The 22,282-nt window shown below is 38.1% G+C and overlaps 1 protein-coding gene across 3 annotated transcripts in view; it reads left to right on the forward strand.

Annotated features, from left to right (window-relative positions):
* Nucleotides 1-22,282, forward strand: part of TM2D1 (TM2 domain containing 1) — a 246,562-nt gene that overhangs the window by 160,892 nt on the left and 63,388 nt on the right. Inside the window, exon 6 of one of the 3 annotated variants that reach the window (XR_014023535.1) lies at nucleotides 19,487-19,596. The exons of the other annotated variants lie outside the window; for them this stretch is intronic. The gene's annotated coding sequence lies outside the window, so the exon portion shown is untranslated. The remainder of the gene's footprint in view (nucleotides 1-19,486; nucleotides 19,597-22,282) is intronic. 3 annotated transcript variants of the gene reach the window in all.

Consider the following 22,282-nt stretch of genomic DNA (forward strand, 5'->3'; position numbering starts at 1 on the left):
AGAATAATAGAGATTGTCTGTTAGCAGAAGAACAAAGAGAAATGGAATCAAGGGAAACAGATAAGCAAGAGAAAAATATACGTAATAATTTTTAAAAATAAAATTAAATATAAAAGCAAAGGAATAAAAAACATTACCAAAATATACTAATCAAACTTCCTAGTTCTCAAAATACTGATCCATGAAAAATAACTGGCTTCAAAAATGCTATAAATGAGAAAAAACAAATATAAATATGTATAAGTGTCCATGAACCATTCAGGTCACAATCAAATGAGAAAAGAAAGAGGAAAATAAATATATTTTTAAAAATCTCAATGAAAAGTTAAAGAACTGTTTCTATGGGAGTTCAAAAGATTCTCAGCTTCCCTTCTCATCAGTGTTATGTGGGGTGGCCTGGAGTTTGATTCCTCCTCCACCCTCAGAGTGGGGCTGCTGAAGTGAAGAGGAAATCCCATAGGCAGAACTCCTGGATAGGGAGTGTAGGCTTAGGTGGGCTCCAGGTGCTCTACCACTGAGCCACAACCCTGGCCCACTATTGCTGAATTTTGAACGGCGGTTAGTCTGGAGATTTTAAATCAGTGCACCTCCAGGGCCCAGAAGTTGCCAATTCATGCCGGCAGACTGTGCCCCAGGGATGTCCCCTGGATTCCACTCATGCAGTGAAGGAGCCAATTGTTAGTTCCCTCTGTCACCTGTGGACCCACATATTTCCTGGTCTCTTGGGTTCAGTCTTCAAACTGTATCACTCCCACTGCTGCCCTTTTGAATTCCTGGCCTGGTGTATTTCTTGCAGCTGGTCCTGCAAGAAGCTAGATTGAAGGTGAGGGGAGTCGGGTGGGTTTCCATGACCAGTATTCTCCTGTGAAATCCTCTCTCCACATTGGATTTTCTCCTGGTCACTTAGGCACTCTATGTCATGCAGTGTGGCTTTGCCAGGATTGTATTTCAAACCCAACTTGGGTTTGCCAGGAATCAGCTCTCCTGGCTGCTGAACCCCATACTGAGCCTGCAAAGTGGTTCCTTCCTGTCCTCTGCGTGCAGCAGGGAGAGATGGCATTTCTTTCCCACACAAAAATATTCTGTAGCACACCTTTCAGTTTAGTCGTGCAATATCTTTGATCTGTGATCTCTCTATCTTGGGCTTCCTAAAAATGTGGGTTCCTTTAATTCCCTTATCCCTCCACTTCGCTCATGGAGGGACCACTCTGGCTCATGCCTCCAGTTGCAGCAGCAGTGGTGGCACTGGGATTCTTCCTTATCAGCCTTCTGATTTTCCAATGTGCTTTGAATGTCCAGTATGAAATCCCAGTAAAGTCTCCCCCTTTTTCTTCACCCACCTTGTGAGAAGCTACCTATCAGCTTTCTTGGTTTCATGCCACAGAGCAGCCAGGAAAGTGACCTTCTCTAGTCTGCCATTTTGAAAGCTCTTCCATGATATGTCCAAATATTGCTGAGTTTAAAATTTTTTTTAGTATAGATGGACACAATACATTTATTTATTAATATGTGGTGCTGAGGATTGAATGCAGGGCCTCACACCTGCTAGGCAAGTACTCTACCACTGAGCCACAACCCCAGCCCAGTATTGCTGAATTTTGAGCATGGTTAATTTGTTTTCTCAGCACCTTGCTGAGAAGCAGTACTCTGACAGCTTGAATCCCAACTCATGGGGCAACTAGAAATGCAGCCTTACTCTAATCAGTTATCTTAAATCCCCTCTAATCCTCCTTATTTCTGTATAGAATTCATAGTAATATCTCACTTCCCTTTTTGATTTTAGTGATTTTAAACCCCTCTCTCTCTAATTTTTCTAGTCTATTTGTCTAAAGGTTTGTCAATTTTATTGTTTCCTTTTTTTCAAAGAACCAACTTTTGAGTTCACTGATATTTCTCTATTGCTTTTCTGATCTCTACTTCGTTTATTTTTGCTTTGATCTTTTTGATTTCCTTCCTTCTGCTAGATTTGGATTTAGTTTCGTTTTATTCTAATTCCCAAAGTTATAAAGTCAGGTTCTTGATTTGAAATCTTTCTCAATTTTTAATGTAAGCATTTATAGTTATAAATTTCTTAAGTCCTGATTCCATTGCATACCATAAGTTTGGGACATTGTACTTTAATTTTCGTCTGTTTTCAAGTATTATTTAATTTTGTGTTTCTTCTAGATTCATCAGTTGTTTAAAGTGTTGTTTAATTTTTAATATTTGTGAATTTTCTAGTTTTTTCTCCTGTTATTTATGTCTCACTTTTCCTTGTTGTAGTTGCAGAGGATTCTTTTATGATATCTTTCTAAATCTGTTGAAACTTCATTTATGACCTGGTATAAGGTCTGTTACCATGCTCACTTGATAAGAATGTATATGCTGGTGGTGGTGGGTAGAATGTTCCATATATGTCTGTTAGATCTTTTTGGTTAATTGTATTTTTTAAGTCCTCCTCTGTTTCCTTAATAATCTTTTCCCATCCAAATACTAAGCAGGCCTCATTATACTCTGCTTCCAAGATTAGATGTGGTCAGTCAAATTCAGGGTTGTGTCTTTATAGACCCCAGTTACTTTCTAGTTGGTTGTTCTATTCATCATTAAGAATAAAGTATTAAGGTCTCCAACAATTATTGGAGGAATAATTTCTCTCTTCTGTTATGTCAACTTTTGCTTTATATGTTTTGACAATGTCTTATTAGGTGTGTAACTATTCATAATTTTTATATCTTCTTATTGTATTAAACTTCTTTTTTATTTTTATTTTATTTTTTATTTATTCTAATTAGTTATACATGATAGCAGAATGCATTTCAATTCATTGTACACAAATGGAGCACAACTTTTCACTTCTCTGGTTATACATGATGTGGACTCGCACCGCATGTGCAGTCATATGTGTACCTAGGGTAATGATGTTCATCTCTTTCCACCATCTTTTCTACCCTCCCTTTTGCCTAATCAAAGTTCCTCCATTTTCTTCATTCCCCCTCCCCCCCATTATGAGTCAGAATCCACTTATCAGAAATAACATTCGGCCTTTGTTTTTTAGGGGATTGGCTTACTTCACTTAGCATGATATTCTCCGACTCCATCCATTTACCTACAAATGCCATAATTTAATTCTTTTTTTCTATAAGGAATAACATTAGGATTTTAATTGGAATCACATTGAATCTGTATAGCACTTTGGGTAGTATGGCCATTTTGACAATATTGATTCTGCCTATCCAAGAACATGGGAGATTTTTTCATCTTCTCGGGTCTTCTTCAATTTCTTTCTTTAGTGTCCAGAATTTTTTCACTGTAGAGGTCTTTCACCTCACTTGTTAGATTGATTCCTAAGTTTTTTTTTTTTGAGTCTATAGTGAATGGAATAGTTTTCCTAATTTGTCTTTCAGAGGATTCATTACTGATATATAGAAATTTATTTGATTTATGGGTATTAATTTTATATACTGCTACTTTGCTTAATTCATTTATTAATTCTAGATGTTTTCTGGTGGAATTGTTTGGATCCTCCAAGTATAGAATCATGTCATCAGCAAATAATGATAGCTTAAGTTCTTCTTTTTCTATTTGTATCCCTTTAATTTCTCTCATTTGTCTAATTGCTCTGGCTTGAGCTTCAAGGACTATGCTGAATAGAAGTGGTGAAAGAGGGCATTCCTGTCTTATTCCAGTTTTTATAGGAAATGCTTCCAATTTTTCTCCATTTAGGGTGATGTTTGGTTTAGCATAGATTGCTTTTACAATGTTGAGGTACATTCCTACTATCCCTACTTTTTCTAGTGTTTTGAATATGAAAGGGTACTGTATTTGGTCAAATGTTTTCTCTGTATCAATTGACATAATCATATGTCAATATGATTCATAACATATTATATGAATTATATTTATTGATTTCCATATGTTGAACCAAACTTGCATCCCTGGAATGAACCCTACTTGATCATAGTGCACTATTTTTTAAATGTTTTCTTTTTATGTTTTTGTATGCAATTTACCAAAATTTTATTGAAAAAATTTTCATCTATGTTCATTAAAGATTTTGGTCTAAAATTTTCTTTCTTTGATGTGTCTCTGTCTGGTTTTGGTATCAGGGTTATACTAGTCTCATAGAATAAATTTGGAAGAGTTCCCTCTTTTCTATTTCATGAATAATTTGAAGAGTATTGGTATTAATTCTTCTATGTAGGTCTTATAAAACTCAGCTGAGAATCTGTTTGGTCCTGGGATTTTTTGGTTGGTAGGCTTTTGATGGCATCTCCTATTTCCTTACTTGAAATTGATCTGTTTAAGGTGTGTGTGTCCTCCTGGTTCAGTTTGGGTAGGTTGTATGCCTCTAGAAATTTGTCAGTATTTTCAAGGTTTTCTATTTTACTGGAGTATAATTTTTCAAAATAGTTTCTAATTATCTTCTGTATTTCAATAGTGTCTGTTATGATATTTCCTTTTTCATCACAAATTTTAGTGATTTGATTTTGCGCTCCTTCTTTTTGTTAGGGTAGCTGAGGGTTTGTCAATTTTATTTATTTTTTCAAAATCCAGCTTTCGTTTTGTCAATTTTTGAGTTGTTTCTTTTATTTCAATTTCATTGATTTCAGCCCAGTTTTAGTTATTTCCTGTCTTCTGCTTCTTTTGGTATTGGTTTATTCATCTTTTTCTAGGGCTTTGATCTGTAATGTCAGGTCATTGATTTGTTGACTTTTTTGTTTCCTTTGATGAATGAACTCCATGCAATGAACTTTCCTCTTAGTACTCTTTTCATAGTGTCCAAGAGATTTTAATTTTATTTTTAATTTGTTATATATGACAAAAGAATGCATTATAATTCATATTACACACAATTTTTCATATCTCTGGTTGTACACAAAGTAGAGTCACATCCTTCGTATCTTCATACATGTACTTAGGATAATGGTGATCATCGCATTCCACCATCTTTCCTATGCCTATCGCCCTTCCCTTTGCCTCCCTCCCCTATGCCCCTTTGCCCTATCTAGAGTTCATTTAATCCGCACCACCCCCAGAATCATATTATGAATCAGCATTCTTAAATCAGAGAAATCATTCAGTATTTGGATTGGCTAATTTCACTTAGCATTGTATTCTCCAGCTCCATCTATTTACCTGAAATGCCATGATTTTATTCTCTTTCAATGCTAAATACTATTCCATTTTGTATGTATACTACAGTTTCTTTATCCATTCATCTACTGAAGGGCATCTAGGTTGGTACCACAGTTTAGCTATTATGAATTGTGTTGCTATAAACATTGATGTGGTTATGTCCCTGTAGTATGCTGTTTTTAAGTCCTTTGGGTATAGACTGAGGAGAGGGATAGCTGGGTAAAATGGTGGCTCCATTCCAAGTTTTTCAAGTAATCTCCATACTGCTTTCCATATTGGTTGCACTAATTTGCAGTCCCACCAGCAGTGAATGAGTGTGCCTTTTCCCCACATCCTCACCAACACTTATTGTTGTTGTATTCTTAATAGCTGCCATTCTGACTGGAGTGAGATGAAATCTTAGTTTTGATTTGCATTCCTCTAATTGCTAGTGATGATGAACATTTTTTCATATATTTGTTGATTGATTGTATATCATCTTCTGAGAGTGTCTGTTCAGGTCTTTGGCCCCATTTATTGACTGGGTTATTTGTTGTTGTTGTTGGGTTTTTTAAAATTTTTTTTTTTGGTGCTTAGCTTTTTAAGTTCTTTATATACCGTAGAAATTAGTGTTTCATCTGATGTGTGAGGGGTAAAGATTTTCTCCCAATTAGTAAGCTCTGTATTCACCTCACTGATTGTTTCTTTTGCTGAGAAGAAGCTTTTTAACTTAAATCCCATCCCATTTATTGATTCTTTGGTATTAATTTTTGTGCTATAGGAATCTTACTAAGAAAGTTGGGGCCTAATCCCACAAGATGGAGATTTGGACCTACTTTTTCTTCTAATAGATGCAGTGTCTCTGGTTTAATTCCTGGATCCTTGATCCACTTTGAGTTGAGTTTTGTGCATGGTGACAGATAGGGTTTAATTTAATTTTGTTGCATATGAATTTCCAAATTTCCCAGCACCATTTGTTGAAGAGGCTGTCCTTTCTCCAATGTACTTTTTTGGCACCTTTGTCAAATATAAGACAACTGTAATTATATGGGTTAATCTCAGTGCCCTCTATTCTACCAGACCTTAAACACTACTACAAAGTAATAGTAACAAAAACAGCATGGTATTGGCACCAAAATAGACTTGTAGACCAGTGGCACAGAATAGAGGACCCAGAGATTTTGATATGTTGTATTGGAGTTCTCATTTACCTCTAAGATTTTTAAAAAATCTCCCTGATGTCTTCTGTTATCCATGCATCACTCCATAGTGTGTTATTTATTCTCCAAGCATGGGAGTAGCTTCTATTTCTTTTATTTTAGCATTGGTCTCTAATTTCATTCCATTATGATATGATAGAATGCAGGGTAGGTATCTCTATTTTTTTTAATGTTTGCTAAGACTTGCTTTGTGGCATGGAGAAGGATCCATGTGCTGCTGGGAAAAAAGTGTATTTATTTGTTGATGGATGGAATACTATATCTTTGTCTGTTACATCTAAATTATTGATTACTTTATTGAGTTCTTTCTTTGTTTAGTTTTTGTATGAAAGATCTATCTAGTGGTGAGAGAGGTGTGGTTAAAGTCACCCAGTATTATTCTGTTATGGTCTATTTGATTCTTGAAGCTCAGAGGATATATATATATATATATATATATATATATATATATATATATATATATATATATCTCCATCCATCCCATTGTTTTGGGCATAGATATTTATGATTCTTATGTCTTGTTGATGTGTGATTCCCTTAAGTAGTATGAAATAATCTTATTTATCCCTTTTCACTAACTTTGGTTTGAAGTTCATTTTATCTGATTTAAGAATGGAAACCCCTGCTTGTTTACGCAGTCCATGTGAGTAATACTTTTTTTCCCCATCCTTTCACCTTCAGTCTGTGGATGTCTTTCCTGTGAGATTAAAAATCCAATGTGCTAGTCTATGTCTTTTAATTGATGAGTTTAGGCCATTGACATTCAGGGTATTATTGAGACATGTTTTGTATTCCTGGTCATTTTGGTTTATTTTTGGTTTCGCTTTGACTTGTTTTCTCCTTTGATTGGCCTTTCCTTTACTGTAGTTCCTCCCTTTGTGGATTTTCATTGTTGTTTTTCATTTTCTCCTCCTGAAATATTTTGCTGAGAACACTTTGTAGTGCAGGCTTTCTCACTGTAAATTCTTTTAACTTTTGTTTATCATGAAAGGTTTTTATTTTGTCATCAAATCTGAAGCTTCATTTTGCTGAATTTAAGATTCTTGGTTGGCATCCATTCTCTTTCATAGTTTGGTATATGTTGTTCCAGGCTTTGAGGGTCTGGGTTGAAAAATCTACTGAGATCTGAATTGATCTTTCCCTGTATGTAATCTGATTCCTGTCTCTTGAGGTCTTTAAAAATTCTGTCCTTATTCTGTATGATAGGCATTTTTATTATAATGTGTCTTGGTATGGATCTGTTGTAATTTTGTACATTTGGTGTCCTGTAAGATTCTTGTATTTGATTTTCCAATTCATTCTTCATGCTTGGAAAATTTTCTGATATTATTTCTTTGAAGAAATTGTGCATTCCTTTGGTTTGAATCTTTGTGCCTTCCTCTATTCCAATACATCTTAGATTTGGACTTTTGATGTTATCCCATAATTCTTGGATGTTCTTTTCCTGTTTTCTTACCATCTTCACTGTGTGGTCAACTTTTTTTCAAGATTGTATATTTTGTCTTCATTGTCTGAGGTCCTGTCTTCCAAGTGATCTAGTCTGTTGGTGATGCTTTTTATTGAGTTTTTATTTGGCTTATTGTTTCCTTCATTTCAAGGATTTCTGTTTGTTTATTTTATTTTATTTTTTCAGAATCTCTCTCTCTTTCTTGAATTAATTTTTTTTTTGTATTTGTGCTCATATCTCTTTGTTGATGTGACTGGTAGTTGCCTATATTTGCTCTCCTATCTCTTCATTGAAGGGATCAATTTTTGCCTGTATTTTCTTACTTAGGTCATTCTTTAATTTTCAGATCATTTTAATTATGTACATACTGAATTCCTTCTCTGACATTTCATCTGATGGATTCTATTGTTGTAGTCTCTTGGTTTGTTTGGTGCACTTTCTTCCTTTTTTTTTTTTCATGTTGTCTATATGTCTTTGTCTCTTACATTGCAGATCTGAGGTATTGCAGCTTCTACCCTATTGACTTATAGTGTTCCTGCAGGTTCACCTTTAAGGGGGATATCAATGTTACGATGTTACACACAGTGCAACCAATATGTAGCCATAAATCAATTGGCTTATATTTTTACATTTACAGGTTTTTTTTTTTTTGCTGTAAACAGAAATGATGAGTTCAGTTGTCTTCTACCATATAGTAAATAGGTTTTCATAATTGTTTACAGTTTCTAATGGTAGATGGGAGGTAGGCTGTGATGTTTATGAGGTAAGATGTGAGAATACGGAGATATTAGATTATAATGACTAATGAAAGGATAATCAAAATTAGTTGGTTGTCAGCAGGAGAAAAAAGAGAGAAAAGCAACTTCATGCAAGCCTCCCTGTTATCTCTGCAACAGGATGGTGTCTGTTAGTACACCTAGTAGAGATACCACTGGTGCAATGGGTCCCAGAGGACCTTGGTCACGGTTTACCAGGTCCTGTTTGTTGTCCCTAGATGGAAGCGACCATGTCCGTAGTTGGTGGTGGCAGCAGCATCAAGCCTGTAGGTACCTTGATGTTAGTGAATAGGGAACCATGGCCCAGTGTCTCTGCACAGGTGCAGTGTTCCTCTCCAGTGGCAAGCCACTGGCTGTGGGTTGGGCCTCTCTGGGCCGGATTGAATTTCTTAAAATATGTTATGTCTTCTTTTGTCTCTTATAATCTTTTTATTTTAAAGTCTTTTTTTCTTTCTAATATTAGTACAGCTACCTATACTCTCTTTTGTCTACTATTTTCATGGAAAAGATATTTCTATCCTTTTACTTTCAATTTATTTGTGCTTTGGAGCTAATGTGAACCTTTTGTACACATGATATAGATGGATCATTTTTAAAAATATATATATATTCTTCTAATCTTTGTTTTTACATTGGAGAATTTAATCCATTTACATTTAAATTAATTACTGAGAGGGGATTTTCTTCTGTTGCTATTGGTTATCTGAATGCTTTTTTTTAACAGTTTAATGTTTAAGCCCCCATGTCATTTAACTTTGTGTATATTGATATCTATCATCTCTGTGGTTATTATGGGACTTATATTTAACATTCTAAGTTATAACACTTTAATTTGTTATTTTCTTCCTTCCTTCCTTCCTTCCTTCCTTCCTTCCTTCCTTCCTTCCTTCCTTCCTTTCTTTCTTTCTTTCTTTCTTTCTTTCTTTCTTTCTTTCTTTCTTTCTTTTTTCCTTGTTACTGGGTATTGAACCCAGTGGTACTTAACTACTGAGCCACATCCCCAGTCCCCTTTTTATGTTTTATTTAGATACAATTGACTTATAGTGTCCCTGCAGGTTAACAATACCTCACCTTTAAGGAAGATATCAATGTTACAGCACCCAGTGCAACCAATATGCAGCCATAAATTTCTTAGGGCCTTCCTAAGTTGCTGAGGCTAGCATTGAACTCTTGATTCTCCTAAGCTTTCTGAGCTGCAAGGATTATAGATATGTCTCACCAGACCTGGCTAACACTTTAATTTTAATTTATCCCAGGTTAACATCACTAACATATATAATCTTTTCTCCTTTGCAGCTCCATTCTCATCCCTTTCAGCTGTTGATGTCAAAGAATTACATCTTTACATATTGTATGCCTCCAAATAAGCTAATGATTCTTTTAAATGAATTGTAACTTAAGTTATATAGGAAAGAAAATGTGGGGTTATAAACTAAAGTTACAATAACACTACTTTTGGACTAACTCTTAAAAATACATCGGTCTCTTAAAAAATATGGAAAATAGTGGAGTTATAAATCATTACTTTCCCAAGTATTTACCTTAATTTGTAACTTTGTTTCTTCATATGGCTTCAAATTACTGTTCCATATCCTTTCATTTTACCCTGCAGGACTCCTGTGAGCTTTTCTTGCAGAACAGGTCTAATGATGACATACTCTGTTGATTTTTGTTTATTTAGGAATGTTTTCTCTCACTTTTGAAGAACAGTTTTGTTGAACAAAGGATTCTTGGTTGACACTTTTTTTCCTTCTGCACTTTGAATATATTGGCCCATAGACTTCAGGCCACCTACGTTGATGATAAGGAATCTACAGATCATATTATTGAATTCCCATGTATGTGATAAGTCACTTCTCAATGTTTTTTCAAGATTCTTCCTTTCTCTTAATTTTTTTTTATTATACAGTGTCTCTTTGAGGTCATCTTATTTGGAATTCATTGAACTTCTTGACTATTTATATTAATATATTTTATCAAATTTGGGATGTTTCCAGCTATATTTCTTCAAATATTCTCTCCATCCCTCTCATTCTTCTTCTCTTCTAGTACTTTGGTAATGCATACCTATTCATTTACCTCTAGCTTTTTAAGTTCTGTAATAACTTCTATTGTCCTATCTTCAAGTTTGCTGGTTCTTCTGCTGGCTCAAATCTGCTGTGGAATGAATTCCTCTAGTGAATTTTTTATTTCAATTACTGTACTTTTCAGCTCCAGAATTTCTGTTTTATTTTTTAAGATTTTATTCTTTTTTAGAGATATTTCCATGTTGTTCAGACATTGTTTTCTTGACTTCCTCCTTTAGTTTTTTGAGTATCTCTAAGAAAGTTATTTTAAAATTTCTGTCTAATAGACCTGCCAACAGTTCATTTTCAGGAATGGTTTCAGTTGATTTGTTAATTTTTTTCTTAGAATGTGTCACCTTTCCTTGTTTCTTTGTATGCTTGGTGATTTTTTTTAATAAAAAACTGGACACCTGTACCAAATAATTTAACTCAAGAAATCATTTTCTTTTTTCTTTTTCTTTCTTTCCTTTTTATTTTTGTAGGCTTTCTCTGTGCCAAGGATCAATCTAAGGTATAAACTTAAGCTCTTTTTAGTTATTTTTGAAAATTGTAACTTTCCCTGGGCATACACAGTCACTTTCTAATTTTCACGGTATGTGCAATTGCCTTTGAATGTTTTGATTTTTAGTGTCTGGTTACCAAAAGGAATAAAAGAGGACAATGAAAGGGGATCAAGGGCACTAGCTCTTTCAGCCCCCAGAAGTCAGTTGGGGGAAGAGGGGCTTGCCACAGTATAAAGTGATGTGACAGTAATGGTTTTAGCTGCTTTGTCTGGAACTGTATGGTCAGAAGTAGCAATCAGTTAGCAGAGAATAGATCTATGATATTTGGAGGTAGTTTTTGCCCACCCTGGTTCCTCAAAGGTTTGTGCAAGCTGCTCCAGAAATGCTCACATAGGCATCTGCCATGAGGTTTGAGAAGAATGATGGGTAGTTAATTCTGGTCAGAGAGCTAAAGTTGATGAAATTAACTATAATTTATCCTCCATGCCTTCTCCTGGAAGTTGCAAGCCTTTATTAAACTTTAGAGCTTCAAAATAGCTGCATCAGACAGATTCTGCCATATAGTTATTGTCTGGGCAGGAAAACAGATTTTTGGTGCTTCCTACTCTTTAATTTTCTCAGAATACTCTTATATCCAGTTTTGTAATGTAAGTTAAAAGGAAAATAAGATTCATTATTTAGAAAAGACAATTATTATTATTGTTACTAATAACATTTATGGGATCCTCATTGTGTGCCAGGGACTATCTTAGCTGTTTGATGTATATTATATCATTTGTTCCATGTAACAGTGCTAAGAGATAGATACCATAATGGTTCCAACTTGGCAAATGAAGGCATTGAATCTCAGAGAGGTTAAGTTATATACATTTTACCTCTAGTATGTAACAGAAGTGAGATTCAAAACAAGTTATGCCAAAATTCTTAACTGTTGGCCAGCTCATGAAAGCCCATATTGTATTTTGCATTAGTCAGTTTTCCCCCATAATCACATTGTGTTCTAACTACTTCAAGAGTCAGTAGCTTAAAACAACAAACATTATTCTCATGCTTAAAGGTCTGCAGATCAACTAATTTGACTGAATTTGGCTGAGCTCTCCTGGGAGGCTCTGTGTTTCTTTTTGTTTCTCTTTTTTCTTTTTAAAATGTTGGAGTCCAGGCTAAAGGGATAGTAGCTACCCAGGGCATGTGTATCTCATGGCGGGTCATCAATGCACAAGAATCAAGATTAACCAGGCAAGCACTTTTAGGGCAAATGTCATATCCACAAATATTTCATTGACCAAAGCAAGCTGCTTGGCCAAACCCAACATCAACAGGGGAGGGAGATGAAGTCCTGTGGTGGGAAGAGGAGGTCGTAATTACTTTCTATATAGTAATACAAAATATCACACAAGCATTTTATTGTTTGCTTATCTTTAAATATAGTTAAATTTAATTCTGATCATTTAGGCAGCAATTATTTAATTTTTGCTCCTGTATAAAACTCAAAATTCCAAAATTGCTACTGAAGATTTCAGTCCATCTAGTTCTTATGCAGTTCAATGCTGAGTATTAAAATGGTGGCTGTTGAACTCTTTAGAATTGTACCATTGTTGGCAGATCTCAAATCCACAGTATTCTTCACTTGATTCCCTGCCAAATTCACAAATGTGTTTATATTTTTTAAAAAACACTGTAATAAAACTTTGATTTCCTCCAGAACAATGTATTTTCAGAAACTCAGAATTCTCGTGAACAACTCTTATAGAAAGAGTCATAGAATAAGGTCATTAAGTTTTAGAGCAGTCTTAAGAGGACTTTTAGTTCAACCTTCTCATTTTACAAATGAGGAAACAAATAGCTTCAGTTTCAAACTTCCAATTTTCATACACAAGCCCCCATTTTTGCATTTTTTTCATGCAATAAAAAAGCAATGAGAAAAGAATCTGGGGTGACCTTTACATGTCTTACTGCAATTGTAATTCTATAACAGAGACCTCTGTTCATTTTATTTTATGAGACTCCACATATGACCTGCTAACTTTATCACTACATTCAACTTCCCCAATTGCCCGTGAAAAACAAAAATTAAGTCTTCCTATTTTTCTTCACAATCTTGAGGGATCTTCTGCTTTAAGAGCCAGCAGAATGAGCTGAGAGACATCTGGTTACTGGCTCCCAAGTCCTGAGACACCCTGTGCTGTCTCCCACAGAGGAGATGGAAAGAGAGGTACCATACCTGGTTTTCCAGAAAGAGAATTATGAGCATCTTTTCAAAATCAAAACTCTTAATTTTTAGTTAGTAGTTTCTCCTATTAGACCTGTAGAGAGCAAAGATTGGAAAAATCTAAGGGAAAAGTATAACTCATTAAATAAGTATCATTTGACTCTCTCCTGTGCACCATGTCTGGTGCTAGGTACAGGGTTATAATGCAAACAAGACAGAAGGAGTCGCTGTGTTGATGATGCTTCCAGTCCAGCCTGGTCAGGTAACTTAAGTGGTTTCAAAGCAAAAGCATTGGGACCATGGGAATGTGAAATGCAGAGTTTAATTCAGTGTATGGGAGGAAGGGCAGAGAGCTTTCCAGGTGGGGAATAGAACATGTGCAAGGGCCTAATGGAACTAAGAAATGGCCAAAGCTTAGCCAGGAACAGGGAGACTAACATGAGGCTGGGCAGGCAGCAGGGGCCGAGACTGTGAGGGGACTTACAGGACAGGGATATAGAGTTTTGACTTTTATTTGAAAAGTGAAGAGAAGACCTTGAAGGCTCTCAAGAAGGAGAGCAATACATAATTGCATTTGCATTTTAAAGGGAACATATTGGCTGTATTCTCAAGAATGAATTGGGGCAGGGGTCTAAGAGAATTACAGGGAGAACAAAATAAGTATCCGACTAGTGAATCCAACTATTCAGCCCAAGTTAGCTATATTATCCAGAGTGGTGACTGTGCAGGTGGGTGTGTGCATGAAAGTGTGTGGCTATGTTTACATAGCAAATAAAACATATTGTTGGTCCTTTGCTTTATTGTATATGTGTATATATATATATTTAAGGGGTACAGCATGTTGTTTTATGTACATATACACATTGAAATGATGACTACAGCTGGGCACAGTGACATGCCTGTGATCCCAGAGACTTGGGAGACTAAGGAGAAAAGGACCACAAATTTGAGGCCAGCCTCAGCAATTTAGCAAGACCCTCAGCAACTTAGAGAGACTTAGTCTCAAAATAAAAAATACAAAGGGCTGGGAATGTAGCTCAATAGTAAAGTGTCCCGGGCTCAATTCCTGGCACAAACAAATAAACACACACACACATACACACACACAAAAAAAAAAAAGAAAAAGAAAAAGAAAAGAAAAAAGAAAAAAGAAAGAAAAAGAAAAAGAAAGAAAGAAAAACAAAGCACAACCCCAAACCCAAACTCCTAAAAAGAAGTGATTACTATATAAGTTAACGTATCCATCTCCTCACATAGTTAACCATTTGTTGTTGTTTGTTTTGATTTTGGTGGTGAGAATACCTGAAATCAGCCCTCCTACTCAATTTCCAATTTGCAACATAATATTATTAACTCTAATTTTCATACTGTTCATTACCTCTCTGGACTTATCTTATATAACTCCAAGTTTTTACCCTTTGACCTGTGCTTCCTCACTTCCTCCCTCTCCCCACATTCAGTAACCACTCTTCCACTCTCTGTTTCTGTATATTTGACTTTTTTAGATTGCACATGTAAGTGAGATTTTTCTTTCTGTGTCTGGCTTATTTTACTAATGTCCTCTGGTTTCTGCCATGTTGTTACAAGTAGCAGGATCTCAGAAGGGCCTCTCTTATCCATAAACTCACCCTCCACTTCCAGATAGGCCAAGAATAAGATGACTTCTTTGGAATTGGAGAATGTTTTTAGGACATGCTGATTACACAGGAATGGCTTTAGAGTTGAAGCTGAAAATTGGACACATGCATTTAGTTCTCCTTTTTCCGAAGACTCACTTACACAAAAGAATAGGAGAAAACAGCAAAACCTTGGAGTTGAAGTGTTGCGAAAGATTGATGACTGGCCTAACAGCACCAATAAGGTTTCATGCTGAGCCTATAGTGTGGAGACTCCAAAAGCAACTCAGTTGACATTTGAAGCAGTGAAAAGCTCAGGATATGGTGGCCTGGGACCTCAGAAGCTGAGAGTGAAGGTGAGGCTGAAAAAGGGGAATGGTGGAAAGGGTCTTAGGAGCAGGTAGACGCCCCCCCTCCATCCATGCCACCCATCCATGTGACTCCTTTTTCTCCACTGCAATAAATGATAGAAGAGAATTATGTTTTGGAAACAGTGACCAGGGTTTTATGAATTGGAGATGCCAGGGACAGTTGGGGTATGGGAGGATGCTGTTCTGAAGGTAGAAGGATTACAGACATATTGATGAACTGCCTACATGTTTGGGCTTCAGCCTCCTTCTCACATTCTGCTCCCAGAACAGAACAGCCAGCAGATAGACCCCCATTATCCAGGGGGCTGTGATCCAAGATCTCTCATTGAAGCCTGAAACCATGCATAGAACTCAACCCTATGTGTACTGTTTTCTCCTATACCTGTGTACCTATGATGAAGTTTAACTTATAAGTTAGGCATAGTAAAAGATTAAGAGCAATGAACAATAAAAGATTGAACCATTGTATCAATGTACTATAATAAAAGTTATGTGACTGCTCTCGTTCTCTCTCTCTCTCCAAATATCTTCTTATACTTTCACCCTTTTGTGGAAAGGAAACACTTTATGGCTTCTCTTTGGCATTTCCAAGTTGCCAACATCACAACTCTCTGTTTTGGGGCCATTAGTGAGTAAAACAAGGGTCACTAGAACACAAGCACTTTGATTCATGACAGTCCTAGTATGATGACAGCTGACTAATGGAGAAGTAGTGAACATGGCCTGAACATGCTAGACCAAGGGAGGACTCACATCCTGGGCAGGATGGGGCAGGATGGCATGAGATCTTATCATGTGACTCATGGTGCACAACTGACATCTTTGGAATTGCTTATTTTGGGAATTTTTCATTTAATATTTTTAGACTGCAATAAGACTTCTTATGGGAAGGACTACTGTATATCTTTAAAGTATGAAGATCTCCACTGGACATCTGACCAACCAAAGAGGCAAAGTTGCGACTGATGAGGGTTCCCTAGGAAACAGGAGAGTCGTTTCCTCTTCAGTGCCAAATTGGAGTGGGTGTGTCTGAATGAATTGAGAAACTTACACAGCTAGGACAAGACTTGGGTTTGATCAGTGACAAGCACATTAAAAACAAATCAAGAGAAAAGCAAGCCAATAACTCACTCCAAGTGGGAAAAATGTTATGCAGGAAAGAGAAGATACCCTTGCTGTCCCCTGTGATAGTCACCTGCAAAGTGTACATAGTTACGTGAGGCAAACATTGGGCACTTCCCCATCTTTCATGTTGAGAAGCCATAGACAATGTCTATAATTGAAACATCGTATAGCTACATGAAACTGATATTTAGAAATTTAAATTAAATATTAACCAGAATTAGGGGAGTTGAAAGCGACTGCCTTAGAGGGTATGCAGTAGGCTCACTAAGCAGCCTGTGTACTCTCTTTTTCATAATAAGCCTTGTAAAACAACTATAAGTATATGGGTATGTAAAATGTTAATAAAAATGAACAAAATCTAAAAAGAAAAAAAAAGGAATTATGTTATTAGGGCCATTCAACATATCCCATCATTCGCTTTTTAAATTTTTTGTACTCCTGAGTGCTACCACAGTACCAAGTGCACAGAGCTATCCTTTTACTGTGTTAAGACCTCGATTTTCTCCTCCCAATAATGTTGAAGATCTCACCCAACTACTTCAGAATGTGATGTTTTTTGGAGACAAGGTCTTTATAGAGGTAATTAAATAAAAACATAGTCTTTGGATGAGCTCTTATAAAAAGGGGACATTTGGCCCCAGAGAAAAAGACACACAGGATAAATGCCATGTGAAACTGAGGGCCGGGATGGGCTTATGTACCTACCTACAAGTGAAGGAACACCAGAGATTTTCAGAAAACCAATGTGAATAGGCTCCTGAGGTAAAAATGTTCACCCCCACTGGGGACGGTGCTCTTGTGCCCTAGAGAAAGCATGAAACAGTCTCCCCTCACAGGCCTCAGAAGGAACTAACCCTGCTAACACCACCATCTTGGACTTCCACCTTCCACCTCTGTTGTCCAAGATGTCCAGTCTGTGGTACTTTGCTAAGGCAGCCTTAGGAAACTAGTACACTTGGTATGTGGTGGTTCATTTCTATGAGCTCCACACGGGGAAGAGTTTTGCTATGACCATTCCTTGAAGGGTTGAGGAAGGGAAGAAATCAAGAAGAGGGAGGAAGATCCACCCTGACCCTAGCTGGAAAAAAATCTGCCTTTGAGCAAGAGGGATCATGCTTCTGTATTTCTTTACAACCAGAACATATTTATCTGTATGATTTGTAGTTTAAAAAACAAATAAAAACATGTAAATATACAAAAGAAATACAGAAAAGAAATTTCTTCTTCCTCAATCTTGCCAAATCTCCAAATAGGAGAGCAACGAATTGGTCATGTTGAGGATTAATAAAGGATATTGAAGTTAATAAAAATTAAAAATACTGCATTTTAATTTGTTGGCTCTGATTTTTTCCCTAACCAAATAGAATAGCTGTTCTGGGGGCAGGCCAGACTCTGTCCTACTTCTCCTTTGCAACTTGGAGTCAGAGGGACACTAACTGAGGGCAGCCTTTCCCGGATTTGCTTGGGAATGTTTAGAAAACTTTCCAGAGACGGCCCTGGAGGGAGGGAGGCAGTAGGATAACAGTTACCACTTCCACTCAGTTGTCCAGACTCCAGTACGTGACACATAAACCACACGCAGCCTCGCTGTGGTTCAGAAGGTTAAAAGTTATTAAGTGAAATCAATTGAAATAAAAAGAGTCACATCTGCTTCAGTACACAATTCACTTTTCCAGACGGCTTTGGCCTGCACTGCAGGGGACACACACACTCTCTCTCTGTGTCTCTCTTTCTCTCACTCTAAGACCCTGGGGAAGAGCAGAGGCAGCTGCAGAAGCCAAAACCCTCCCCAGTCTTAATTAAACCCTCAAAGTTTCCAGGCAACACAGCCAAGGAAAAAAATCATTTCCAAGCTGAAAACCCCCAGCCCCCAGTCCCAGCAAAGGAAACGGGTCGTTTGGTTTAATCAGCCCACGTGCACATTCTCTCTCCCCAGGTTGCCAAGACGGGGCCTGTACCTAGCAGAGGTATTTGTGTAATCAAAGCTTCTGGAACTTTCCCTGCCAAGGCTACCAATGTGAATAGGCTCCTGAGGTAAAAATGTTCACCCCCGCTGGGGACGGTGCCCTTGAAGTCTACATCAAAATCAAGAAAGGGTCACAGCTGTTGCGGCACCCCACAGCGGAAAACTTGCAAGAAGAAATCCCAGCCTGCACTACTGCTTTGCCTCAGGTCTACAGGAAACAGGCCCCAGTTGCCTGAGAGAGGGAGAGGGGGAGACAGGGGATGAGGGGTGAGCAGGCGAGAGAAAGGAGAGAGAGAGAGAGAGAGAGAGAGAGAGAGAGAGAGAGAGAGAGAGAGAGAGAGAGAGAGAGAGAATGTTTACAAAAGAGCCAACACTCCTAACTCCTAACTCCTCTGGGATGGGAAGGCAGCCCTTCCAGGACCTGGCACCCCACCTCCACTGTCACCCTCATCTCTCTGATGTGAGCTGGGGTTCCTGCAAATTGGCTGAGAGCCACTAGGTGGCAGCAGATTAACTCTTCAAATGCCAGAAGGGGCTCAGACTTGGGTCTGAAAATTTGCATCTGGTCACTTTCCTCAAAGCAAAGGAAATTTATGGCTTTCTCTATACCCAGAGGTTCTTGGCTTTCAAGATAGATATTGGAGCAAAACCAGTGAAGGGAAGATTGCTTCCCAACCCACCCATTTGCATGGTGGCTTGAGTCAGGGTGAAAAGCAGTTGTGGGTGCTCCATATTTCATGACTTCAGTGACACTTGGTTCCAAGGACTCGGAGATATTTTTGCAAGTTTATCCTCTGTCAGGTGTGGTAGTAAACGCTGCAATCCCAGCAACTCGAGTGGCTGAGGAGGATTGCAAGTTCTAAGCCAACCTCAGCCGCTTAACAAGACCCTAAGCAACTTGGTGGGACCTTGTCTCAAAATAAAAAATAAAAAGGGCTGAAGATGTAGCTCAGTGGTTAAGCACCCCTGGGTTCAATCCATGGTACCCAACCCCCCACCCCCCCAAAAAAGGGCAAAAAATATTTTTCTCACATTTAAACTCACTTCAACAAATTCTGAATATACCAATGAACGAGCGCATTCTGTTTTCCAGGGACAGTGCTTGTGCTCAACTAGAGTCTTGGCCTGGGTCTTTCCCTAGAGGAGCTGGCAAGGAGATGACACATTAAACACAAGTAGCATTCTCCAAGTTGACCACCTCCGGTGAGTAAGGAACCCAGACTCAGCTTTGCTATGAATAAAAGGGAAAAACTTAAAAAAAAAAACTTAGGAAGATCTTTTCATATTTAGCTTCTATGGTTTGTTTTTAGGCGAGGCATGGTCTAAAATATAGAAGCCACCAGAAAGAAACTTTAACAGCAGGGGCTGAAAATGCTTGCTGCTCAGATGACAAGGAAAACAAATCTTTCTCCTGGGTATTCTAGACCCTGCAAAGCCTCCCCCCATTCTACCTATTAAACTTCTGCCACAAATATAAAACTACTGAGATGGTGACTGGAGTAGGGGGCCAGAGAGGTGAAGTTGATTTACTTTAGAAGGGAAGAGAGAGCTACCAGCCACAGGAAGAATAAATCCAGGAAGGGGGGAAGGGAGCTGGGGTGAGAAGACAAGTGCTCTTGTAGTTGGGCTGATGAGAGTTTGAGAGGAAAAGAGAAAGAGGGAGGAGAGAAATCAGGAGGAGGGGAGCCATAAATGTGTGATATATATGACTTGAGAGAGGTAGTGAAAGGCAATTTTAAGATGTTTTGCTGTGCATTTGGGATTCCCTTTGATATGCTTCAAGAGAGTTCAGTAAAGATTAAAATTACCTTACAATTATTTTTATTTCTTGCCCTGACACAAGCAAGCACTGGTGGTGGAACCAGCCCTCTTCCCGTTCCCATCTATCTAAGTGGCAGGGCAGAACCCAGCTCATAATTTCTTTGGGGGGAAAAAAAACATTCCAGGATCTCTAGTAGGTTATATAAAACAGAATTATTTATTATGGTAACCCTAATACACAATTTCTCATTCTTGAATGGGCAGCTTCAGAGTTTAATTTGTATTCACCAAAAGGCAGGAAGACAACTCACGGATCATCAAGGGATTCTGCACTGATATCATGTTTTCTTTCTCATCCCTGTACTTATACTGGACACATGGCAGGGCTAATAGGAGTTTGATGGAACTGGGGCTCATCGTGACCTATTAGTCTACTTTCTTATTTGGGATAAGAACAGTTTTATCTTTGAGAAACTTCTATGGTCCTGGGATCCTGACAGTCCCACAGGTCAGCCAGCTCAGATTCTTGCTTTCATATAGACTTTCCCCTCTGCTGGGCTCCCTTTATACCCACCTCTTTACCATCCCACTGCTTCTCGTCTGCTTAGCAAATTCCCACTCCAAAGTGACCACAGTTGAAATTTCCTGCCTCTATGAAACATGCTCTTGAAGACTCTCCCACTTGTACATGACTCATCCCCCAAGTATAGCAATATTGTTGTAATATCTACCTTCCTAGCTCCAGTGAAGACACAAGTGATCTTTGTATCTTCAGTGCCCAGCATAGTGCCTGACACACAGTGAATGCCTAATAAATGAACGGACCAAGAGTTGTCACATACGTTGTCATCCCATGCTGAGGAAGCCCAACTTTTGAAAAATCATAATTTTCTAAGCACTACACCCTAGAACTCAAACTAGGGTTGGTACTTGGAAATTCAATCAACAAATCATCCTTCTAGTTATAGGAATCATTTTCCATTTTGACTGATGGTCTCAAAAGAATGTGGGAACACCCCAGCAGGATGACTCCGATCATCACAGCTGCGGGGAGTACTGTTCTCAAAGCCCCTAGCAGTAGAAGTTTCTGTGCCTAGGCTTCTGTTTCTACCATGAACTAGTCTTTGTATTTTTTTTTAAATATAAAAGAGCTCCATGCTCATTAAAGAAAATTTGCAAAATAAAGAAAAGCAGAAAGGAACAAAACAGTTTTCAATTAGTGTCTCACTATGTAAATAGTAGGACTGTAACATTTTGGAGTATGAATTACTCTCTTACTTATGGAATTTAATGAAAACCAGATGACAGCTTGTGCTTACTGCTAAAATCAGAGCCAGATCCCATAGAAAGCGCATAGGTGGATTTCTTAGTGGGTTCTTGAGGCACACACATGGGGAGCGCCTCTGGTAAGCAGCGCTGGACTGGGGAGATGAGTTCCCGGAAAGGGTGCATTAACATGCTTGGGGGCCTTTGCATAATACTCATGGAGCTCTCTGCACAGTGTTGACCCTGATGTCAGGACACACCCTGGACCGCCATTCCTTCCAGCCCCTGTTTGTGCAATCACTGGTCTATCTTCCAGGCTGCAGTGATGGACACAAGGCTATTCATAGAGATCAGAGGACCTCCCCATCACTGGTTTCATCACCGATTTCCTTGATTGGACTTGCTTCCAGCTGCCATAGTACTTGAGCGCAAGCACTCAGCCTGACACTCTTCCCTGAATCCTTCATGACAACTCCACTCACAGCTATCCTTTGCTGGTGCAATGGGACAAACAGGTCACTAAATAAAAACACCCATGGCTGAAAGGTGAGATCTTGCTGAAGTGAATATATAGGTTCCCCCTTATCTACTTTGTGCCATTTCAATTATCCATGGTCAGCCAGTGTCATCTTGGCTCCACCGTCTTCCTTCTGAATGTATTGTCAGAAGATCCCACAGTAGCCTAACATTTCATCACAGTGCGACACCAATCACCTCACTCTCCCTTATCATGTGGGTATTGAACCATCTCACATCACCCCAGGAAGGGTGAATGAAGTATAATAAGATTGAGAGGAAGATGTAATCCCAGTGACTCAGGAGGCTGAGGCAGGAGGATCACAAGTTCAAAGCCAGCCTCAGT

Source organism: Spermophilus citellus, assembly GCF_964194105.1.
Source record: "Spermophilus citellus genome assembly, chromosome: 9".
Lineage (NCBI taxonomy): Eukaryota > Metazoa > Chordata > Mammalia > Rodentia > Sciuridae > Spermophilus > Spermophilus citellus.